General features: G+C 39.2%; 1 protein-coding gene across 3 annotated transcripts in view; it reads right to left on the minus strand.

Moving 5' to 3' along the window:
- The window catches only part of CYRIB (CYFIP related Rac1 interactor B), a 101,947-nt gene that overhangs the window by 20,358 nt on the left and 55,272 nt on the right, over positions 1-26,317 (minus strand). For all 3 annotated transcript variants that reach the window (XM_069780062.1, XM_069780061.1, XM_069780060.1), the window contains exons 2-3: positions 22,703-22,781; positions 9,399-9,435 (exon numbers count right to left, since the gene is read on the minus strand). The gene's annotated coding sequence lies outside the window, so the exon portion shown is untranslated. The remainder of the gene's footprint in view (positions 1-9,398; positions 9,436-22,702; positions 22,782-26,317) is intronic.

A 26,317-nucleotide genomic window follows, 5' to 3' on the forward strand; every position in this document is an offset into this window, starting at 1 on the left:
TGTTTTGAAGATAAGTTTACAGAAGAGAATATAGCCACTGCAGAACAGATTACTGAATCCCTACCACCTCCTAAAATGAGTAAGGGGTCAGGGAGTCAGTTTTGCAATACAAATTCTTTCATTCAGACCTTCACCCCTCAGAAAAGTTTGCCAATAAGAATATATGCTTTGTTCTCTGGGAGTGAGTTTAACACAGAGAAGCACAATAAAAGGTTTGGCACTACAATGAAACAGTAGATAGGAAACAAATTCAAGCAGAAGATGCAACTGACCTAATGGTAACAGTTCAGTGAACAGCCTCTCTGAGAAAAGGAGAGAAATTGAAGATGATGAGAATGGATTAATTCAACTACGACAGCAACAAGATGACAATATGTGATATAGCAACACACTTCAATTTACATGATTACAAAGCCGCATGAACACTTGTTCATAATGAAGTTCTAACAGACCTCTTCCCTCATGCATTCAGCATACTGAAAAAATCTTGATAAACTTCAGTCATGTCAGTTTTGTGTACAAGATACACACACACATTTGCTTTCTTCACAGCAAAACATTCACTGTATATTCAGTTTTTATGGAGTGAATGAAAATCTAGCAGAAGCTGGACACACACAGTATTTTTGAAACTTGTATCAAGATGAATTCTAACAGCTACTTGAGGATCTCAAGTATTCCTTAATACTAGAAGATTTTCTGTGTTTTAAGAGCTGTGAAAATGACCATTCCTCCAAGTTGTAATCCAAAAAGACATTAAGAAGCTAGAAAGAGAGCTTGAAAACTCAATTTGAGAAGATATAATTGATCTAGCATTTCTTGGGAGAATACTTTCTCTCTCCTTAGCATTCAAGGTAATGAATGTAAGATCCAACAGATAGGAATTTATTCTTCCTGCATGGCTAAGCACTAGCTTCTTGAGCTCTGAAATGGCCTTCTAGAAATGAGACCGTGGTGTCACAGTGTGGAACTTCCCAGATGCATGGAAGCAGCAGCAGGTCAACATGCCACGGCTCAGGTTAGATGGCTCTGCACTTCTGTACATTATTTTCCTTCAAAAGGTACAGCTAAGCAGCAAGAAGAGCTGACCTGTTGCACTCGGGTGGAAACCTGTAGAGGGGAAAATGAAAACTGACCTTTCTGAGAGGCCGTGATGTCAGCAGAATACCTGGATCAATCTAGAGTAAAGGAGCCTAGCTCAGAGATGCTTCAGGCTCCTGACAGATCCAGATGTACTAGAGATTCTTGTTTTGTTCAAGATGGCTCATCGTTTGCATTTCTGCTGGGTCCAGAACACATGAAAGAAGGTCTGCTACTGGCTCTAATATTAAAGATGATGACAATCTGCATCTAAAGAAACAGTCTACAAAACTAGCCATTAGTTATTTTCAGGGACCTCTTCTGCTATTTGATGTCCTGTAAAAACATCACCAGCACAGAAGATTTTGGTAGTTCTATGAAGACTTATCTTGGTAATTAACCACCATAGCGGCATGCCCAGTCAGTACTGATTTACTAAGCACTCTTCCAACTTCCTTGAAAGTCCACAACTTCAGCTGAAGTAAACTGTTTTATGAAGTCAGATGCGGTTCCAGTTAACAAGCTCTGACGTTGAGCTATCATTGCCTAGTCAAGGACATCTTCCAGCACTAACTGCATCCTTCTTGAGCACATTGCCACATCAGTCAGCTCCAATTCAAGAAAGGCTTGAGCTTGTATAAAGACCAAAGCCAATAGCAAGCACTGCTACTGACTGAGTTTTATATCCTGCAGCTGGGCTTTGTCTCAGAGCCAAACAGCTGACTCAAAACACTGACTGGAAGTAACTTTTGTGTGTGCTAACACACCTTTTGACCCACAATTGTTCCAGCGCAACCGGAACAAAATCCACACTAAAGCTGTAATCCTTATCAAGAAGAATTTTGCATATTGCACTCACCAACGTCAAAATAATCACATGCCCAGCCTTAAGTACGGTTTAGGTCACTACCTATTTGTTCTTCCACAGCTTCAGATTGTCAACCTTTGTCCAATTTTATTTGGTATTCTCATTCAGAATATAGTACACTTCAAAACTTGCAAACTGTTTTTTCTCCTAGTGGTCTTACCGATTTGAACATTTTATAGTGCAGTGTCCAAAGGTAACTCATTAGGCAAAATGACAGTGTGAGATTCAGTAAAAGCACGCTTTAGACCAATGGAGTTTTCTCTTGCCATGAATCCAACATCAAAATCACAGCAGAAAAAAACCCACTAGTCTCTGTCTAAAAACTGACTGTCCCTGTGAAGCTGCCCAGAATCCCTCCTGACATGCTCTGTACTCCAGCACAATACTTGATCCACGTGGAGCAGGTTATGGGAAATCAGAGCGCAAGCCAAGAACATGGTTTAAACTTGACCTACTTGCAGAGGAAGACATACGGAATGCCACATTTGATTACAATGATTTGGCCCATTACAGCCTTATGGGGTTGTATGATGTTGCGTGTAGTGTCATGATCAGACAAGCGGAAAGCAAAGGCATATTTTCAAAACAAGTCTTGCACGCATGCCCTTCATGCTGAAAACATCCGTGACACATTTCAATTTCTTTTTTTCCTAAGCTCAGCCCAGGGGAAATTTAATAGAAATACATGATGTAACTAAATTCAGCCGAGCACTAAAGAAATTCCCCCTCTCACACCTGAAAGAAAAAGTGTACATTAACAAGCATTTTACTTGCAATTGGTGGGCAGCTAGAAAACTTACTCTTGTTAAAGGTAAAAATACTACAAAGACATTCAAAAGGGACATTGTAAATTTTGCTTTATCAGAAAAATAGCATGCTTTCAAACTAGTGAAAAAACCCAGTTAAATAAATAGATAAAAACCTATATGTTTGTGACCATTGAAGAATGCCTGCTTCAAGGGAAAAAAAAATCGGCTCACCTTTTGGAAAATTATATGCTATTCCCAAGACTACTTTTAACGAAGCTTAAGACTGAACAGGAACATCCAGAGTGTGAAAACTGTACTCCGTGAAAACCTCATATCTATGCTCTAGAGTCTGGAGGAGGAAGTTAAGCATGACACTATATGGAAAGCACATCTAATGAAAGAGCAAACATTTTCTTTCAGGGACTGAGTTTTAAATTTTCAATTGGTCATGTATGTGCGGCATAAACCTCCAATTCAGAGATATTTTGATAAAATAGTAAGTGAAAAACACTTATAGCATTAAAAGTCTAACATTATAGTATAACACTACACTGTTACAATACTTACAGTGTTAATACATAAACAAAAACCTAGCTGAATGTCTCCCTATACTGTTTTTCTAGAACTATAATCCTATCAGCCTGGCGATTGTTTCAAGGCTTACTGAACATTTTCTGCCTATAGTATCTAGCCATGAACGGCAGCGGGGGGGAAGACAGTGAATAGGTGGCTGCCCACATCAGCTGAATCCAAGGCAGCCCTTAGCAACACATGGAATCACAGAGTGGACAGCCTATTGGATCGACTGTCGTTTTCTCTCCCGATGAAGCAGTTAAGCTTCACAAGCAGTGAGAATGCATCTGCCCTTAACCTTAAAAGCTAGAGAGTGCTGCAGAGATGGAAACAGGCTTGTAAACTACATTGCGGGAATCACTCTTTTCAGAAAGTCGTAATTTTTTCCTTAGATCCAAACATGTTTTTCCTAGTCTAATGCACACATTTATCTTCTATGTAGTGCCAGAGAAGCATAGATGCCCTCTGACACTTTCTAATTCCTACTACTGATATTAGTGGTGTTTAAAGTAATAAAGATCTGTCATTAAACAAAATCCCCAAGTAATAAAATACATTGTCCAGACAAGAAATAATTATTGAGGTAACAGTAAAAAAAATAGTAGTTGTCACTCATAGTCTGGAAAAAGAGACCAATATATGGAAATTACCAGCTTTAGATTTAAGAAATAGAAGCTTGGTGCTATTAGCTTAAAATAAGTTAGATTTTGGATAGGCTGGTCTCATTTTCAGGACTCATCATAGCTATAGTAACATTATTAAAGGTATCAGTTCAGATAGACATCTAACTGTTGAACCAAACACATATACGAAGTGCCACACCAGTCACCAGTTGTGCATAAAACACACAATTTCATTCTTTGCTGGACAAGTTGTTCTAGCAAATGTTAAGATTTCATCAGTTTTTATATACACTTTTATGATATACTTCACAGTCTAAACCTATGCAAAGATCTGTACACTGCTTGCCACTCCTGACACCTAGTGGTTATTCTTCCACACACCACTAATTACAAATCAACTGTATCAAGAATAAAAGATATGCAAGCCAAAAAAACAAAAAAAAAAAAACCAAAAAACCCAACCCCCCCCAACCCCCCCCCCCCAAAAAACCCCCAAACAAACCCACCACTGAATTCCAGGGGCTTCAGTCATCAATATCTTATCTGAATAGTGGGAAAACAATTTATACAGCTATATAGAAAATGTTTTTGTATAGGAAACTAAGTATTTAGGCTACTTAAAAGCTGTTTAAAGCTGCCTCAAGCTGCCTCTGATGTCAGTTCTTTTGGCTAAACTGACTTTGATACAATGAACTGTTTTAGTTGAAACTGAAGTTACTTTGAGATCACACATCATCAATAAAGTCTCCGTTCTGAACAAAACTGAATTCACAACTTGTCATATCAGGAAAATGGAGACCTGCCAGGGAAAATAGTCTAGTGAAAAAAGGCTCACATTCCTCAAAACCAGAATTGTAAAGTATGGTCAGGTCAGTGTTTATTCAGTCCATTTTTCCATTTAGAGGAAATCAAGGGAAAAGCACTGAAGAATCCACAGTTCCTTTAGAAGAGGCAGTCTTAAAGCCTTGTTAATTCGGGAATATTTTAGTGGCACAGCTGACACTGAATAACTTATTTGACAGGAGCTACAATAAAATAACTAAGCGTGCCCACACAAGTCTGCAATAAAACCCAGTTTGTCTGGAAGGATTACTCTTATTTTTAAAACAGAACTTGTATTGAAAAGGGGAGAGACTATGCTCCAAAAATCTGCTCTGGTTTACCCTTCAATGAGTAACTGCACAACTCTTCCAAGAATGAATCTGGGGATAAAAATTAGATATGCTTTCCTCCTTCAAAATGACACAAGCTCAACATGCTTTCTAACGTAATTCTGCATAATGCTCTTTTTAATTCAATTGCATTGCAATCATCAGGAAAAAAAATACACTTTTTTTAGTTCAGGGAGATTTACATTGGAATGCAATCTACACTTTGCTTTCTCCTTCAAAGTTTGAAATCTTAAAAGCCTTTTGCAGTGTTGTAACTCCTCCAACAGAGGTCACTACCTTACAATTTGAACTTCCAGAGAAAGGGAAGCTTGTAACAAATGTATTCATACTACCTTAGAGCCTTACAGCTCAGAGTCAGCTATTTTCTTCCAGCCCAAATACTGCATTTAGTCCACGATACTATGACATCATGGAAACAGTGGCTGATCTTGAAGTTTGTCTTTTTTCAAAGTAGGCTGAGAACATTCTATTTTTATCAGGTAAAGATGCAAAAAAGTGTTTAACAAGAGATGTGGTAGATTTACAGATTGTTTTTTTATTATTTTACAGAAAAAGCTTCTTACTCTACAAAAGATGGTATGCCTATTAAAACTGTGCTCTAATACCACATTACTAAGAAAGTTTCATATTTCAAAGATGTCAGCCTGTAATTCAGCTGTCAAGCTCTCATCTCCAAAAAAAACAAACTCAACAATAATTTGTATGGTAAGTCCTTCTCCTGCCAGCTTTTTATTTCAGTGTAAAGATGGGGGGGAGGAGGGGAACAAACCCCACCAAAAAAAAAAAACCAAGCCCCAAACCTGCAAGTTTTATCTAACTGCTAGAAAAAAAAAAAAAAAGTCTTTTCAATACCTAACTTCACTATAGTGTCTAGTTCAATTGATCTGCCACCCTTTAGTTGGTATTTTACTTGTGAAAAAGCACTCCTCTTCAAGCCTAGTTTTATTTGGAAATGTGTTTTCTTTCAAAATAGCCAAATTTCCATCTATAAGAATCAGACTCCCATATGTTTCAGTACCCAAGCTGGGTGAAGTTGTACTGAGGCTCTGACAGCCAGCCTTGATAATGCTGCCATCTAATGTACTAGGACAAGGAGTACAATCAGCTGCATCACTCTTTAATACTCAAATGACATGTTTTCCTTCAGTTTGGCTCCAAACTGTTGCACCCCTTCAGCACCTTGGCTTGCAAATCCTACACTAACAATATTATGACAAATTACCTAGTCATCAAGTTGATGGATATAAATATTCACTGACATATTCTATCTTAAGGGATTTTTTGGAATGTTGCAGTACCAAACCACAAACCTTGTGTGTACGAACCTGACACTGACTGTCCATCTGTGAATTCAGTTCAGTGACACACCAGCTCTGATCTACCAAGGAGGAAGGGAAGTTCTATGGCCTTCCAAATCACATAAGCTGGAAGGGCAGATTTCCATATTTCAGGAGAACTTTCTGATTATTTTGTGGAGTTTCCTTTTTCTGAGACACCAGTCAGACAAAGTATGTTTGCAAAATATAGAAGGCTAATGAAACACATCAAGTTACTGATAGTACAACAGAAAATGACTAGCAGAATGATTTCCTTACCATCCCATCTGTTTTCAGAAACAGAAACAAAACAGGCAGGCATTAGGCAGGGCAGACAGAGAAAATTGGTTTCTACATAGTTGGTTGCGTCTTTAAAGTTTCACAGGAGATTTCTTGCAAGATCAAGGTTCTACAGCCATCTTTGTTACTTCCAGTTACTTCTTCAGATAGCCTCATGAGGCACAGTATCAACTACTTTTATTGAGTCTGGACAGTTATTTCTTGTTAGAAAGCAAGTGTAAAAAACAAACAAACAAAAAACCCAGAGCACACTGGTCCAGATCTCTCTAGCTGTGCTAAATCTGATCATCTCATTTTCCATCTCTCCCAACATATCTCAAATTTTGTTTTAATCTTAAAATCAAACTAGAGGTGTCCTATAAGTGTAAGCTATAAGACACTTTATTTTCATCCACGTATTGGAAATACGGAGGAACATTTGCTATTCTCCAGTGATATTATACAACCTGCAAACCATTAAGATCAGTAGCAAGGATGCAGAATATCATGCAGAGTTACAACTCCTGCACCAGTTCATCTGTGACCTCTACAAGTCCATCTCACCTCATCTCACAAGGAGTTTGCAGCAGTTCTTGGGGAAAACGAGGCACATATGCGGAATAGAAAGTCATTAAACAATACTGAATACATTTAATAATCACATCTGGCTCCAAAAAATACTTGACCTGAAAATATATACTAAAAGAACCATCAATGTATGCTCTCCCTGTTCCCACTCTTCCCCAGGCATCTGCTCACATTTGAAGGTTCAAGTTTTGTTAGGTACTAAGCTTTTTTCAAGTTTTAGCCTTACTCAGAAAGCAACATCTAGGTAAATTTGCCCCATTCTTTGAAGCTTACCCAGTTTTCAATAGACTCCAGATCTTTACTACTGTTAGCTTACTGGTGCTTTGCTCTTGAAAGTGTTGCCTGGGTGGGGCTTCTGTCAGTCCCTTCAAACCCTTCACAATGGTGATTCCCAGCTGGTTTAAGATGCTGTTAAGCATCTGGCAGCTACTTTGTCTCAGCACAACTGGAGAAGGTGAAAGCATCAGCAGTCAGACACCTGAACTTTAGGGCTGCTGAAGTGGACACCAGCACCTTGGTTTATAAACATTTTCCCTTCGATACCCAAAATACTGTTGATTCACAGTGTCTTCAAAGAAAACAGAAGTTCCTTGCCATGTGTTGTAGCTGTTCACTGGACAGCCTTCCTCCTTTTGCAGGCAGTACCATTCCCAGCAATGCCTCTTGAGTTTTGCTACCTTTTCTGTATGACTCTCACCTTCCTGAGCAGGAGCACTGCTCTAGTGGAGGAATAAGTGGGGGGTGTGAAAGGATGAGCAAAATCAAGTGCACACATGCAGAGGGAAGTAAGATGGTGATTCCCAGAGACTATAGGTGCCTAGTAGACCCATGGTCTGACTCAGTTTAGCGACTCTTACAATGTATCCTTTGCAAATGCACACGATGCTGTAAATAAAAGTTGTCACTAGTTCTAATTGCAACTTTGCTAATACACTTATCCATGACTTCAGAAGAAAAGGTTACCAAATGAAAAAGGTACTACTACTGCTGACACTGGATGTTTTTCCATTAGTTTATTGTAGATTTGGAAAATATTGCTGCATGCTTGCCCAGTTCCTAGACTCATTCCATAAACCCAGAAGGCAAGACAGTAGGCCAGAATGACTGTTGGTCTGACCCAACATTACCAGAAACTCTCTAAAGAATGACAAAAATGTGATATAAATCTCATCAAAACCAGCAACTCTGCAAAACAAGTATTTTAGTAGATCAATCATTCACTAAAATAAGGGACAATTACTTCAGTAACACATTTATAATGCCATATATTCTTAATTACTCAATAGAGCATTCAAATAATTTTGGACACCGCACTTAGAAATGTTTTCTACTGTTGTCAGCAAAACTGATAACAAATCAATTTAATCAGCTCCCCAGAATTCAAAGAGCTTTTTGATAATTAATCAGAAATGGGAGAAAAATAAATCCTACCTCATGTTTGCTAGCATCACCTTCCAAATCTGACAGAAGATAGCTATGCTGGCACAGCACAATAAACATGAAGTATAACACACACACTCTATGCAGTAGCTTAGATGCCAAGTAGGTGATAAAACTAAAAGCTAAAACCTTCACATGAGCGCATGCTACCTCTTCAGTCTTACAAGCCAGTTCAGAATACTGGTTTCTAGCATAAGGCGTCTGGTTCAGATAAGAAGTAAAGTTACACAGTAACTTTACTGAAGAGACTGAGAAAGAAAAACCACCAAAACATGTCTTCACTCAGATCTTCCAAGGAGTTTAAGCACAATCTTCCAGGGTACGTTCTTAGATGTGGCCAAACTACTATACTCTGTGCACTCCACAAATGCCTTTATTGAAACAATGGTACTTCTTCACATCGCTACAGTGAAGAGTTTTCAAAAGCATTACCAGGCTGCATGGTGAGTTACTGTGCAAGCAAAAAACCACACACTTGCAACCTGGTTTAGCATTTTTAACCAGAGAGGCATAAATTACGTTATAGATCAGGACTTTCTAGTGAACACTACAGATTTCAAAAGTTGTAGAATGAAATAGGGAAAAACAAGTTCTTGAAGAGAAAATTGCTCATATTCAGTACAGTCCCATCTTCTGTCCTTTAACATATTATAATTTTTGCTTCTTATATGTCAGGAGAGTTTTCAGGCAGGTTAAGTTTCAATTCTTACCTACAGCCAGTGCTGCACTCTGTTCTTGGCCTCCAGTCTGTTTTAAAAGAAAAAGAGATTATGAAAATTCCTTCTTTTGCACCAAAAGTCTTAAATGTAATGCTACATGACCTTGTAAAAGCAAACATGCATCTGTTCCAGACATTGTACTATTTTTCTGGATTTACTTTATCAACGTAGTCCTGGATCTATATGCCACTGTGACTTTTGAAAATGCAGAACTGTGTTTTATCTCTAGGCATATAAATGAACAGGGAACACAATTATTTGGCAACAAACAATTGTTTGGGAAAAAGGCTGCTGGTGTTAGATAATCCGTAAGAACACATACCCCTAATAAATTGAATTAGTAAAGAGTCAAAGCTGCAATAAAATACCAGTGACAAATTGTTCCACTTTCTTTTCAAAGCAAAATGAAATGCAAGAGTGTAACACAAGATTCTTAATTCAACCACACAAATTAGCTCTTGAAAAAAATTCATGGCTTGCATACTGACCTCCAGAGAAGGCATTTTCAAGTCACCACTGAAAACCATTTGCTTAACAAAGAAAACGAGCATTCTTGGACAGTCTGTTACACACATTATTAACCACCATCTTAAGGCTGGTGAAATAGTAATTTTAATAGTACAGTTTAAGGGAAAAGATACGGAGTACTACAGTATCTCATAGAGCTTGAGCTTCACAGGAAATAATAGTGTAATGTTAGCTGGGGAAGGCTCTGAAGATCTACAACACCATAGGCAAGAAGCAGAGTGGAGACCCTAGTGAGAACGACCCTTCACAGCCCGCAGAACTAAACATAAGCAGAAGGACAACTGTTAGACACTGTTACAGGTGTAGAAATTTATTGCTCCATTCTTTCCTGTGTATGCATCTCTCTCAAAGAGGCTTCTCCCTTGACTAGGATTTCTGTAAGTTTGAGTAGCATCTGCTTTTTCCTTTGCCAATTGGCATCAACTTCCCTTTACTCTCTCAGTAGTAAGCAACAGCTAGCTAGTACTTCAGGACAACAACTACTACACAGGACAAAAAGATGGTTAAGAGCACTATCTTTGTAAAAGCTGCTGCAACTTTCCTAAAACTCACGTGCTCTCACTAGGCGTATTTTAAATATGGAATTTTTTCCATCCTCATGACTGCACACCGCTCAATTTGTGCTTTGAGACAAAGCAACAAACATCAAATACTGACTAGAAAACATTGGTGCCCTGCGGGTCAGGGATGAACATAACTGATACTGCAAATAGAGAAACCGAAACCAAAGTTAGACCCAACATTACTTCAAATAGCTAATTTCCTGAAAAAAGTGAAAGGAAAATCAAATAGGACAAAACATTTAAGAACACTAAAAAATTCTACCTAAAAATAGATTATTTTGGGGGGATTAGTCAAGAGCTTTGGTTAAGATGATTTTGGGTGAGAGTCCAACCTAATTCACTGAGCTGAAAACAAAAAGAAGTCCTAATTCATTAGAATGACCAGACTATAGAAATAAATATGACAGCAATAGAGGAAAAACAACCCACTATAACAGCAAGACTACGGACTTTTTAAAAAATGTTTCCTAACACTACTAGTTCCTTACTAAACAGAAATATCTAAATTTCCAATTGATAAAATTATTAGAAAAAAACCTAGAATTGCTCAGCTCTCTACATCTTTCCAGACGGAACACTGCACTTACAATCACAAACACTTACTACCTGCAAGAAAAGCGTGCTGATGCTCAGGTAGCTTGTCCTCAAGGCTTCAATGAATGACTGAATGGCCTCATAGAGCCATTAGGCAAAAGGGAAGCAACCAGGAAAGCTGAGAATTATAGGTCAGTTGGACTATCATCAATAACAGGCAAAGAGATGTTAGCACAGGAATCCATTAACTGGATTCCTGTCTTTTAGTACCAATGAGCACGCCTTCATGCGGAACAGTTCAGATCATGCTATTAGCTTGGTTTATACTGGCAAGCTGACAGATATTTGATTTTTGTACAGTGTGACTTCACATCATACAATATTTTAAATTTAGAGGTTAGCACTATGCAATATAATAAAGCACTGCCTAAATGGGTAAGAAATTGACTTGCAGATCTCTAGCAGTCAGTGGGCAATAATCAGTCAACATTCATTAAAAGGGCCAGATGTGAAATTAATGGTGTGATAGATTCTTTACACAATTTTTGCACTTCGCATGCACCCTGATTCAGACCCAAGAGTATCTAAATGAACAATCGCCTCTTGTCAGGTTCAGAGTGCATTACTTGGGTTCTCCCAGTTAGTACAGAAGATCTGCAAAACATCTGAGCTTCCTTCTGACTCATTATTAAGGTCTGGATCTACAGATTAATATAGAAAGAGTATCAACAGGCACAAGATGAGACATGTATAGTATATAATTTAATAGCTAGTGAAAATTGAATACTACAGAACCAAGCATTTTTTCAATTGCTTGTGATTCTGAGGCAGCCAAGTATTTAACATTATGTTAGAGAGAAGCAGCTCTAGGCAGGCAAATTACCTTTATTCAATGGGTTAACAGCTCAGAGATTTTGTTTAGCCTTTTTTAAATACCATTTTATGGAGTCAAACAGCAGAAAGATTGATGAATCCCATCCTAGGAATCTCTATTACACAACCCCCCCTTGACTTGCAGCCTAACTTCACCACAGCAGGAGAAGGCCAAAGCTTACACTAACATCTCAGACCAACTACAACAGGAATTCAAAGAATTGTCACAACACTTGGAGACCAAGTGCAGAAAAATGTCTACAGCCATTGGAGAGGGACGGTGAATCATCTAAACTGCAGCTATTCATTTTCAGAAGAAAACAAAACCAAGCATCATTCAGTTTGTCAGAGGAAAAGCCTGTAGTTGACACAAGTCAAATGGTACCCAAATATAAAAGATGCACTAAGTAAACTTGGTATCATTGTGGATAACAAAACTTGAAAAAAAAAATTAGTAACTGGCTGTGGTGGGTTGACCCTGGCTGGAGGCCAGGTGCCCACCAAAGCTGCTCTATCATTCCCCCCGCCACCCTGCCTCAGCTGGACAGGGGAGAGAAAATGTAACAAAAGGCTCATGGATTGAGATAAGGACAGGGAGAGATCACTCAACCAATTACCATCATGGGCAAAACACACTCAACTTGGGGAAAATTAACTTAATTTATTGCCAATCAACCAGAGCAGGGTAATGAGAAATAAAACCAAATTTCAAAACACCTTCCCCCCCACCCCTCCCTTCTTCCCAGGCACAGCTTCACTCCCAGATTCTCTACCTACCCCTCACCAACGGCGCAGGGGGACAGGGAATGGGGGTTGCAGTCAGTTCATCACACGTTGTCTCTGCCGGTCCTTCCTCCTCAGGGACAGGACTCCTCACTCTTCCCCTGCTCCAGCGTGGGGTCGCTCCCACAGGAGACAGTCCTTCACGAACTTCTCCAACATGGGTCCTTCCCACAGGCTGCAGTTCTTCTCGAACTGCTCCAGCATGGGTCCTTTCCACTGTGTGCAGTCCTTCAGGAGCACACTGCTCCAGCGTGGGTCCCCCACAGGGTCACAAGTCCTGCCAGAAAACCTGCTCCAGCGTGGGCTCCTCTCTCCACGGGGCCACAGACAGGTCCTGCCAGGACCCTGCTCCAGCACAGGCTTCCCATGGGGTCACAGCCTCCTTCGGGCATCCACCTGCTCCAGTGTGGGGTCCTCCCTTGGCTGCAGATGGATATCTGCTCCACCGTGGACCTCCCTGGGCTGCAGGGGGACAGCCTGCCTCACCATGGTCTTCCCCACGGGCTGCAGGGGAATCTCTGCTCTGGTGCCTGGAGCACCTCCTCTCCTCCTTCTGCACTGACCTGGGGGTCTGCAGGGCTGTTTCTCTCACATGTTCTCACTCCTCTCTCTGGCTGCCGTTTCTGTGCCCACTGCAACTTTTTTTCCCTTCTTAAATCTGTTATCCCAGAGGTGCTACCACCGTTGCTGATGGGCTCAGCCTTGGCCAGCAGTGGGTCTGTCTTAGAGCCGGCTGGCATTGGGTCTATCAGACATAGGGAAAACTTCCAGAAGCTTCTCACAGAAGCCACCTCTGTAACCCCGGCTCCACTACCAAAACCTTGCCACACAAACCCAATGCACTGCCTAACCACTGAATAAGCCCTGCGTTTTGGGCATCCACCTCATATTGAACTGATGCTGCTTAACTCAGCAATACATGACAACAGATTTCAGAAGAGAAAAGCTAACCATTAACTTTCAGTATGAAACCAACATCTTCTGCCTAACCCTGACTGAATTAAGCAGCCTCTACACACAAGCATAAACTTGTCAGCAACTGTCAGTCAAGATTTGCTACAGGAATGGTGATTTTGCAGGCTTTCCAACACTCAGGTTTTCCTGCCTATTAAGAACAGAAAACATTGAGTAGTATGAAAGAATTGACAACAACTTTGCAATAAGAATCTAAATTACTTTCTGTGTATTTGATCAGTACCTCAGCTTGTCAGGAAACTTCAGAAAGAATTACTGCATAAAGCTTACAACACTTACTAAAGAAAGCTTGCACAGGATTCATGTATTCCATGCGATGTATTAGGCACACAGGCTTTACTAGTCGTCTTCAAAACAATCCACTCTGCTGCTTTCACAGAGCAAATGTTTAAATTGCTTGTTTGAAGTTCAAGCTTGCACTAGGATTTCCCTTGGTAAGTGTCACCAACTTGAACTCTGTGCGAACCAGAGGTGGACTACGGCACAGATGTTCTCAGTCCATGAATCTTAATTGCCCTTTGCATATTTCTGAACAGAACAGAACCTAGCTCAAAGACTACAGTGCTCTGGCAATTTTTAGACACTCCTGCTCTCTTGCTTCAGTTGCAGACTTGAAATTAAGTTTGAGGAAACCACTCCAAAAACTGGTTACTCTTAGAAGCACACATTAAAACATAAAACCAAGCCCAGTCCAAAACAGAACCACAAGTCAAATATATCCCACATCTTGCGGGTAATAAAAAAAGAATGCTAAGAAATGTTTAGCAGTAAAACTTGATTTTTACTTTAGTAACAATAACAGATGGCTAAGCTATAAAAAATAAATCATAGCTAAGATCATGTTTCAGAGGAAGTTTCAGGGCATCTGCAGATGAACCCATAGTTCAAGGCTAAACAGATGCAAACTTCAATGTTAACATCAGTGATTCTAAAAAGATTCTGCTATATCTGTATCGCAATCAAACATTAGATTAAGTCTATGCAAAGGTAGTCTAGCACTACTGCAAAATTACTGTAGTTCTTCATAAGAAAGCAAATCTGCTGGTTGCTTACTGTAAAACCACCTTTTTGACTTCTGGCTGAGGAAAGCTTCAGCTCAAATCTTTCTTCTTCATTCATTTTTATTTATCCTTCAAAAGCTAAATTGTATCTTAAAAGTCTATGAGTTATATTAAGCCTTTCCCTATCCTATATAATTTCTCAGCGTTGTCTTATAGTAACTCGTATTACTTGCTACACTCAAACCTGTGTTTTAGGTTTACAATTTAATGATGGAAAGGGTGATCTGACCTGAAAGCTTTCTTAGTAGTTCTCCACCTGTGTTAAACACATACCAAAAGCATACATTATGCTTTCTGCCCTTTATTCACAGATTAAAATGCATTTATGCCACTATAACTCATATTATACACAGCTATACTGGCATACAGCTCTTCATACCACACATCCAAACATCGAGCAGCAGTCTCAGTTCCACGTGCTAAGTTAGGAGCGCAACTAATTACTTGGCATACTCCAAGTGAGGTCCACAAAGCACTGTTTCAGTTTCTGTAAAGCTTAGTCTGAAGATCTGGCTTCAAAAGAAATGTAGCAAAGAGCCATGAGGTTTACTTTGAAGAAAACATTTCAAGGAAGTTTAGATACTGCACTATAGATTAACAAAAAGGGGACAAGGTTATATACATAAACCTGTTTTATCAATAAAAAAAAAAAGAGGGAAAAACACAGATAATTGAGAAGCCTGTATTGCATAAGAGGATATTCAGACATATACAAGACTAATACTCAGCATGAAAATTTATGTTTCATCCACTTACAGGTATGTTTTCCACAATGAACCATTACCTTGGCTTAGTGGAAACAGTAAAATGAACTATCATAATCCTCATTTTTGCATCTTGTCAAAACTTTACATAGGAAAAAAAAAAGCTCCAAACTGAAGACCAAGTACAAGTTTTGGATTTTTTTTAACCAAATCAGAAAGTTAATTTAAATATTTACAAATAATCTCTTTCACTTCTTAAAGCGCATGAGAATATTAAATGTGGGGTAACATGAAGACAAATAAAGACTTTTAGGAAAACAGAGATGGGACTTTTTGCTTTTTAATTTGTGGTGGGTTTGTTTGTGAGGGTGTTTTTCTGGCAGTGGGATGGAGGAGGAGAACTGTGATATTTTAGTCCAGACTACACAACTTCTTGTTTTATTGCAAGAAAAAAAAAATTTAAAAAGCCTGCAAGAATTACTGAAGCAAGTCCTGTGTCTAATAGTCAATTATTCAAACACTGAACTTGCTATTTCTGGTAGCATATTATCTCCTCTGTTTCTTTTGAACCTTAATAAATCTAAATCCTTAAGTGATTTAGCACCAGGTATATAACATGAGCAGAATTTTGAAGAATTCTCTAGCATTCAGGCTGTCACTCCTCAAAAAAGTACTTAGGTATTCCTAAGCTAGGAAGAGATACTGGATACCTTTACAACATTAAATGATACTGCCGTTTGCTATCCATTGCATGTTTAACTTCCCTATGACTACTTAGCATTGCTCTTTTTCTACAGTTGATGCTTCCTTTGATGTTATGGTGTTAACACCAAGCTGTAAAGCATCGCTGAATACCAACCAAGTGATTCAACAGCTTTTTTATCTAAGCTACACAAATGATATAATTTCTTAGGAGTATGGCAGAGTTTAAGACTGAGAGTTCTCACTCAATATCAGCATAACAGAAACAAAACCATACCCTGTCCCAGGAAGTTTGCAGCAATACTCATACACTTGCGTAATAAAAACAGTAAGACAAGAAAAGGTCAAAAGGGCTTTTCCATTCAACATTATTAGTAGTGTATTATCAGCTCTAAGCAACCCCAAGACCCACAGCCCTATTCAGTAACACTTAAACAGAGGAGTCCTTATTTCTTATAATCTAGATTCCTACGCTCAGGCTGAATCACTTTCATCAGGACTATATTAGGTCATATGAGCAGAAAGGAACTTCGATCATGAAAGGAAACCAACCAGCAAAGTAACTCACCACCTAAAACATCTTTTTACTGGTTTTACTGAGTTCTAACCATAAACAGCATCAGAAATTGAGAGCTGAAGCCATAGTTAATGCTCTGATAGTTAAAAGTGTAAGATGAATTTAGACCTAAGCTGATTACACTACAGCTCTAGAAGATCACAGACAGCATCTCTGCTGCTCAGAGGCAATGGATTTGTTTAGTCCAGATTTCAAAGAACACAGATTAACTTTCAAAAAGTCTGAAAAGCCCTTCCTATGGAAACCAACAACAGTAAGTTTTGCGACGTGCTTCTCTCAGACTGAGCAGGTTACAGTGGATGCCCAAGCAGTTCGCTTTAACTCCTTCCCCTCAAGGTCCCTAGCACCGCCCCACTAAGCAAGTGTCAGCAGAAGCAGCTCCTCCATAGTCGCAATTCATGCACAAACCAGGAGGCAACACTGTGCGGGACTCTGCTCTGGCCAGAGTAACAACTGTCATATAGCACTAAGGCTGCCTTCAGCTTGCCCAGGAGTGCCTTGAGCTCCACCTACACGGAAAGATTTTAGTAACTGTTGCAGCTAAAATTAAAAACAGAAGTGGGGGCGGGGAGGAGAAAGGGAAGCTTTTCAGATCAGCTAAACAGTAACATCCAGTAACAGAAGTTTGAGATTATTCTAATAGAAAGAAAAACATGGGTGATTAGATGCCAGTAAAAATGATAAACAAGAATACTCAAAACAATTGTACTGATCATTAGCTGTTCAGAAAGGAAAAAAGCTAACCATGTTATTTTAACCTGTGACCTCAACTGGCTATTGGGTAGCATTTAAGATGGAAGCATGCACAAAAATAACAGAACATAGGGTAACAAATGTAAGAGACATAACGTGGGGATGTCTGGGCCCAGCTCCTAGGGACCACTGTGTGTATTCAACAGCTTTGTCCAACAGTCAGGGGAAAAAAACAAAACAAAAAACAGAAGCCATACAACAACAAGGTCTTAATTTAATGATACTGAGTCTCAACAGCTGCACATTATTTCTGCTCAATAATTTCCAAAATTAATTCCATGATAAGCTAAAAGGGGGCAACCTGCATCAGGGGAAGTTCAGGCTGGACATTAGGAAAAGGTTCTTCACTAAGAGGGTGGTCAGTCACTGGAACAGGCTCCCCAGGGAAGTAGTTAACAGCACCAAGCCTGTCAGAGTTCAGGGAACACCTGGATGATGCTCTTAATCATATGGTTTAGTTTTATGCAGTCCTGCAAGGAGCAGGGAGTTGGACTTGATGATCCTTGAGTCCCTTCCAACTTGAGATATTCTATGATTCTAAATAATAAAACTGCAGTTATGTGGTCAAGCAGTAAACTGAATATTAACCAGATCTGAAGGACTACATGTTAATAGTCCAAGTCCCTACAGAGTTAAAAAAACCCCAACAAAAACACTCCCACAAAACCTAGAAATGTCCTTTAACAAGCATTTAAGAGTCCTTCTGTAAGTCAGGAAGTGAAATAAGCAATATCTGACATTAACCCAATAGAACAGACCACATATAATACGAAAGTCCAGTCACCCATCTCAACAAGCACAGTTTTTCAGGTCAAACGCCTTTCTGATGAGCAAAGTTTACATATTCTGCTCATCTGTTTAAAAGCGACTTTTCAAAAAGTCAAAACAACCCTGCAATTAATGTCTTTGATTTGAAGGCTCATTGGACAAACAGAATTAAACAGTTCATGTTGTCCTGGGCAACTATTTACAGGTAGAGAAAAATAGCAGCTTTACCTTCATAAACAAATCAGCATGGTTAAAGGCTGAAGCAGAACACAGTTTACTAAATGTGCCATTATCAAAACTCACTTTTTAAACTTACTCTACTAACTGTTGCAGTAGTACTGCTGCACGTATAGGAAGGATATTTTGGAAGAGCTCTACACTGAATTCTGCTTGATTACTGTAAAAAACCACTCTCACTTATCATTTGCAGATTACTACCATCTTCATTCAAGGTTTTAAATAATTTTACATCCACTGTGGGAGAAAAGATACCACATTACATTGCATCAGCACAGGCAGGTTGTTTACATTCATTGCTAATACGTACTATTAGACTTCAAAAAACACAGGACTGCATAAAAGCTTTTAGCTCCTCAATCTATTCCCATGGTATCGCAGTCAGCCACATTAAACTAGCCCTAAGATAAAATACAGCAAGTAAATAGGAGACAACTTAGTTTGGCCTAAAAAAAAAAAGTCAGCTATTCCTCTTTCTTGCCTTAGATACCAGCATTAATACAAAATAAATGCATGTTGGTAGAACATCAGTAACATGATCAGAATTTCTACCAAAATATTTTATAGCGAGTGTCAAAACCACAAGAAGGTACTTAACGTCCATATAAGAACCATTTCAACAAACTCACTTTCACATGGATGACAAATCAATTCAAGAAGCTCTGCTGAACTGCAAATAGAGTTTATAGGCAAATCTACAGCAATGTATTTAGAGCAACACTACCAAAGGAGATTGGTTTTAACTTGTGGCACAAATGGGAAGTAAAAGTGGTTTCAATTGTCAGAAATGTATTCATTTTTCTTCATGTATTTACAGTATATAACCTCACTGTGACAGATTATTCTTTTACCCCGATGGTTCCCACATTACCCTACTGTTGGTATCTGGTAGGCTCTGCATGAAAGCTTTTCAGGTTGCTCAGAAGCATTTGTAACTTCACCACTTTCTACGTTGGTTACATAGTTTTCCCCAAATTGAACAAATCCTTCTGAAAGCACACATTAAAAGCTGCACCTTTTTTAAGACCTATTTCCTTGTTTAATGGATGAAACATTTAGCATTGAGCAAAACAAAACAAAACCTTGCTTTGTATTTCTTGCAGCACATTTAACTTTATATAAACTTCCCAGACAGCCAAAGCCATACAGAAGTCTGTAACACGTGCAATATGGCCTTACTCAATACAGTATCTCTTCTGAATGAGGTCCTTCACTTCTAACCTTTGTAGGCACACAGGTACAGAGACAACTAGAAACAAACTTTCCTGCTCCTTTTAAGTTTAACACATATTATGGGATTTGCACTAAAAGACTGACATTGTTACCGAAGAGATTTTAAAGATTCTCCCCACAAAGAAGCACAACATTTAAAGATGTGTCAGCCAGACAAATGCTACTCTTATAAGAGCTATAGAAGCCACAACAAAGAGTTCTCAAAATTAATAAGAAAATGACAGGTATGCATTTGCTTTCACTTTGCAAATATAATACTGAAGGTGTTTTCATATTTATTAAAATTAGTACAAAATGCAAAACCTGTTAATCCACAAACACCACAGTATCAATGCTGGAACAGGACTCCACAACACGTTAATCAGTTTGCGCCAAACACCTCCCCATCATCATTACAGGGGAACAATTTTAAGTTGCATGGAAAGATTTTTAAATCTTCAAGCATGCAGACAAATTCAAGCTGCATATGAGAGATAAAGCTATAAAATAAGAATGAATAATTATCAGAGATTATATTCAAAAGCAGGAGATAATTACCGAGATCTTTTCTGAATGACTGATACTGTGGAAAAATAATCCCGTACAACTAAAGTTAATGTAATGAAAAAGAAAAGCTAACACAAGAAAAATAGGGCAAATGCTAAAATGTTGTATGTCCTTCAGTGTCTGTGATAATGGACAGCTGAAACATCATAACCAAAAGAAATACCACCTGGATAAAATAGGCACGCATGTCTTACACAACCGTTTGGGCTAGTCTGCACCACCCCAAAGTCCAGCTGGCTTAATATTTCTATCTTGGCACCAGTCATGCAAGACCCAGACACACTCTGCCCCAAGGGACGCGGTGTCCATGTGTCACACTCTCTTTTCAGCATATTACCAGAGCTGAGGGCCTGTGCTGAGACCCACGTCAGGTTTAAAATGTGGTAGAGTTCAGTGCGCTCTCAGCTCATGTCTTCCCAGACCAAAGTTAATGCTGGAAACGGCAAAATCAAGTTTGTGCAGCACTACTCCCAAGCTAAAAAGCACTTCATGGTCCAAAAGGAAATTCTGAATTAAGACAAATACTTTACCACAGTTAGAGACAAAGACCTATTTTCTAGATTTACCCAGTTTCACTCAGCATGGCCATCCTGTTAAACTCCTCTCTCAGAGAGAAGGTGGGGTGATGACGGAGTGGGAAGGGAAGCTGAAGTAGGGAAATGGACAGAGGACCCCTCACTGCTAGGCTAATGAGATATTCAATTTTCTGTATGGAGCAAGCTATGCACTCCAATTTAGTGGCAGAGATACAGTATTTGTTCACATCATATATGATCAGAATAATCCAAAAGATTAACTTAAAAATTACTATCAGATAATTACAGTTTGGTTCAAAACTTGTGTTGGTAATACAGTGCTTTGGCACCTCAAATTGTGACATTCTACATGCCACAGGTTGTTTCTCCTGTAAACTGAGGGACATGCATTTTCAAACTGAGTACTTGGGAAGGAGTCTCATACACATTTTAGTTTCAGAAGCTGCTATTTTACAGACGCAGGCAACAAAGCTCTTGAAATTATCATGCACAAATAGCTGTACTGTACAAGTAATCTTTATATAAAAAAAAGACTACATAAAGTCAACCATTGTTTTCACTATGTCATTTCTGACAGATGCACATTATTGACCACTATAAGCCTTCAAAACTTTTCTATCATTAGTCTAGGTTTGGCAGAGTGGCAGAATAACAGAACAAAGTATTTTAGTATTCTTTGTGAACCCTGGTTATTAGCAACAGCAACACAACTTCATAAAGTTGTCCTCGATTGCTTATAAAATTTAGGCAGAATAACTGGCTTGCGAAGACTAACAAAGCATCTGTAAATATTTGGGTCATAAAAGCTTCATGTTTCCTTAGTGGCTAGGATGCTGCTTCTCTTCACGTTCATCCTTGGACCCAGCTGCATCACCCCATTCTGGGCTAAGAACCCTCTCCTGACACGAGTTTACTTAGCCCTATAGCTCAAATGGCAGCAGTAAACAGAAGGGTAGAATTCTAGCTTTATAGAAGGTATAATTTAAGGTATAATCACAGAGGAAAACTGAATGAATATTTAGTTTACAACCTTGTGGATGTCTTGCGCCATACCGAAGACTGCTACTTCATTTACAACATTACGTATTTGAGAAGTGAGATATAAATCTCGTACCTACTATCAATGTGCATATGATTTAACTATGTCAAGGCATACTCAGATGTCCTAATTCTCATGTTTCCTTGCAATTGCCTTGTAACAGTGTAGCTCAACCTCTTAACTTATGGGCTGGTAAACTCCTAAGTGGTTATAGCTCTTCAGTGATGATCCTTTTACCATTCTGAACCTGCAGATGACTTTAAATGTCTGTGAATTACAATACATCCTTAATTTTATCATTATATATTATTTTCAGTGGAAATTATGCCTCAAACACCCACAGAATAACTACAAGCACATTAATGGCATCTTCCAAAGCACCTGGACACTCAAACTAGCATGCTTAGCCATGTTCAACTTCTAAACTACATTTTGTTAAAGTTTCCTTTTCTGTCTCTCCAGGCTCTGAAGCATCAGATTTGAAGTTTCAGTGTCTGCACTATCATACTTCGAATAGTCTTTATATAGTAAGAGGTACAAATACATTGTATTAGTCTCAGTGGAAAAGGCAAATAGACAATGTTAAACGTCCCACTACAGAAAAAAGGCTAGTCTTTTTTTCTCTCCTACTGCAACAGAAGGAATTTAATCACTTTGTATTCCAGTTTAAATACCCGCATGTTATCCACTGCTACTAAGCCTTTTGACTGGTAAGCTACAGTTAATTACCAAAAAAAAAACCCCCACCAAAACCAAACCAAAAAACACATTAACTACTTCTTGCTTTCAATAGAGCAAAATACTTTGTACTCCTTGGCCTCAAATGTTATGTAAAACATAAAAGAAACATTCTATAAGCAAAGACACCTAAGGAAGTGTTTACCAGTTGGTAGTATCTTCTTGCAGTCTTAACAGAGAACTCCCTTCCTCAGATTACGGATGCAGCAGCTCGTCTTCAGAATCTGAAGGAAAAGAAGAATACCATTAAACATAAACAATACACAGTATTTCAATTACATAAGCCAGTGCCAAGGGTAAATCAAAGTTAATTCTGCAGTGCCAAGGAAACTACATAAATCTTCAGGAATGCAAATACAACATGCCAATCTCAAAAACACTTGTGATTTTATGGAAGTGACATTACAAGCAAATGGAGTGGCATCCTTACAAACTCTTCTGTGACTCAGTAAGGCAAGTAGCTATCCGTGATCACAAGCATCAGAAATAAGTAGTGCTGAGATGCAGTGCTCAAGTTACACATAGTTACAGCCCCAAAAAACAGAAAGCATTACATCCCTGCATTAGTGAGCCAAGTTACACATAATTGCAGTAGAAAAAAGTAGGTCTCGGTTCAAGTTTTATTTACAGTGTCATATATACTGCATGCAGGGAAAAATGCTTCAATGCTACAGTTTTCATCAGTTAAAGACAAATTTGGCCAATGGCAGTTTTTACCTTTCTGAACTTACTCCAGGATTACTTAGATTTCCTGCTTCAAAATTAAGTTTCTGGTTTAGAAAATTCGTAAACGCATGGTCAGACAGAACAGCATTTCCTATGGAAATGTGGCACTGAGATCTATTACAAGCATTTGAAGGGTGTTTAAGTTCATTTGGAGTAGGTTTATCTAGCAAACAGTCTACCTTTTTTAGTACAGTAACTGGATGATGAACTGACCAAAAATGGCACCTTTCTGCTGTGGTGAAAGGTTGATAAGCCTCTTCCATTTAGGGTTTTGTAGGCTGCTTCTGTTTCAGGGATTTCAGCTAATTTAAATACTTGAGTGTCGTCTCCTAACCTATCTCCAGTAAAACCACTGTTGCTCCTACTTCAGGTATTGTTCCTGGTATCAGAATCCACCTTGTCAATATGTCGCATCTCAAAGTTTGTTTTAGAGAGTGATCATTCCATTTTATACTACAATTCTCTTTCTGCTTCTACAGCAAAGTCAAGCACATCCTGCAACGCATCTGGTTTTAGCATCAACTTGTTTTAGAAATACAAAATCCCTGTCATGTCATTGCAAATCCAGCTGAAGAGGCATTAAATATTCAGTGTTAATTTGTATTTAATCAGCTATCAGCATCTCCTCTTACATCAGATAATCCTGATCAACAAGCATTTAATAAAAAATATGCTGTTTTGCAGTGATAAGCAGGTGCCTGGCAAATTAATATTGTTTGATTTTTTTCCTGCAAATGCTGTATGAAGCACTACACTCTCTTGCAGAAAAGGAAATCTAAAAAACATCCAAGCCACCTTATTCACTTTGTTAAAGCATAGGCTTTGTTTTAACAATTGTTCCACTGCCCTATTTCAGTCCCTTTCATTTATGGTCCTCTTGCCAAGCAACTGTATAAAATTAACAATTCGGTTAAAAACTTCGGAATGGAAGCCATAAGGTCTTACACTCAAACACTGCTTGGTAAGTCGCTGAGCAGAGCAGCACTGTCACTGTCTACAGCCTGGTAACACAATTTGAAAGTTCTGCTGGCTAAGTGACCATCTATGCAATTGCAACATGTGCAATTTCCTTCAACATACTCAACAAAAATACTTCCTTCTACCCTGCTACACTACAGTATGAAAAGCTTCCTATTCAGCACCAGCGAATGAACTTTTTTCAAGCATGACTGATCATATCATTAAACTGAAAAATCGTGTTACACTTCCACGGGACCAATGCACATACCATCATGTTGCCAAATTCGAGTGTTTAAACTTCCTCATAACTACCCGCAGCAGCACGCAGGATTTTGTTTTACTGACAGCAATTATTTAAGCCTGCTGGAGACCCTTCTGCCCCACCAGTTCCACACTGCTCTGCATTGCTCCCTCTCCTGGCTGCTCAGCATCTCCCGTGCTGTGTTTTTTCCCTGACAACCCATTGCTGCGGACTGGCCTTCAGGTGAGAAAGAGAAGCAAGTGCCAGCAGCTACAGCTGCACAGCAATTCTGGATGGAAAAAGTCAATCTGGCAGAACAGCAGCAGGTACAGCGGACTGGAGGGATCATGGAAACATCCACATGCAGGGGGACTACGTAATCTGCCAGTGCTGGGCAAAGAAAAAAGTCTGGCGAGACAGGAGGAACTGGAGACACAAGGTGTGCTGGCCAGGAGCAACCAGGCTGCGCTGTACATCAAAAGGACAGGGGTGTTGAAGCGGGGGTACACACAGAAGGCTGTAGATATGCAGTCCCTTTGGAAGACCTCCGCAGCTTTAAAGGCAACCATTCCATATACATGATCAAGATTAATCTGGTTCAGTTGATAAAACCAGCCAAGAGCGTTTTTTTTCTTTTTCCCCCTTTTTTTTTTTAAATAATAGATCCCCAAACTGTAACCTACAGTATAAATAACACAGCTGAGAAAAACTAAACTAGCTGCCATCTTAGTTTTCAGTCAATATTTGTTCAAAAACTAATTTTCTTTACTTCAACAGACCTTTGTGAAGTAAATTAACACTGTTCTTTGACAGGCTAATGAGAATAGCAGGTGAACAACAAAAGAGTAAGCTCATTCTCAGGAGATATCCTTGCTTGCCCTCCACACACTGTGTTGGCGTAGCTTTGTAGGATGATGAGTTCAAAAGAAGGAAGCAGACAATAGATCTACTTGTTCCTGGTAAATTAGGGAGACTTCACCTATTCATTTAAGGGACCATCCCTTACTTCATTAGTTTTGTCACTTAAGGGGAAGGTGGAATTAGACTCTGAAGTACAGCACCTGATTAAATCTTGCTCTCCATACAAAATTCATGCTCAAGAAAACTATTAACCATAAAGATGCAAAGAGTCTTCTGTGAATTGCATGGTGTTCGTTTTTCTCTGGCAGACATTTCAACAGGCAGAATCACAGCCACTGCTTCCCAACCTCCACGTTTTGCACTCATTTGAGCTACAAGGAAGAACACTTCTGAGAAATTTATTAATCGCTATGTTCTCAGGGGAGAATGGTAAAGCCAGTAACACAGGGGTTAATGGGTTTTACTGAGAGATTCAGCATACTCCATGCAAGATAGTTTGCTGAAACACTGTGGCAAAACAGCTAGTTATTGCCAGAGGAGCAGTTTCTAGGTAGGGGCTTAAAGCCATCTTAAATAATTTTTCAACCTTTGCCACCATGAAAGCAAGACTGGCACTCACAGCCCAGGTAAGCCCTGTGTCGGAGCTGGCTGTAAGTCCTCACCAGCAGGTAACAGGCATGACTCAGGGCCGAGATGCAGAGGGAAACGGAGGTCAAAGCATTTCCTGAAATCCTGCACAAATACTTGACTGCCAACCCAATAATCCACACTCCAGTTCTCTGCCTTGCTCCAGTCAGACACCCACCCCCCAAGGACACTACCAAGGTGACCATCTGCACTGGCCTGAGATGCCATTTCATTTCCTCTGTGATTGGTGACTTACACACCATCTTCAAAAGCCCAGAGAAATGTAGATTTCACAACTTAATATGCAGGTTATTTCAACTCAAAATCTTTGTCTAAAGTACATTT

Source organism: Haliaeetus albicilla, chromosome 3 (assembly GCF_947461875.1).
Source record: "Haliaeetus albicilla chromosome 3, bHalAlb1.1, whole genome shotgun sequence".
Taxonomy (NCBI): Eukaryota; Metazoa; Chordata; class Aves; order Accipitriformes; family Accipitridae; genus Haliaeetus; species Haliaeetus albicilla.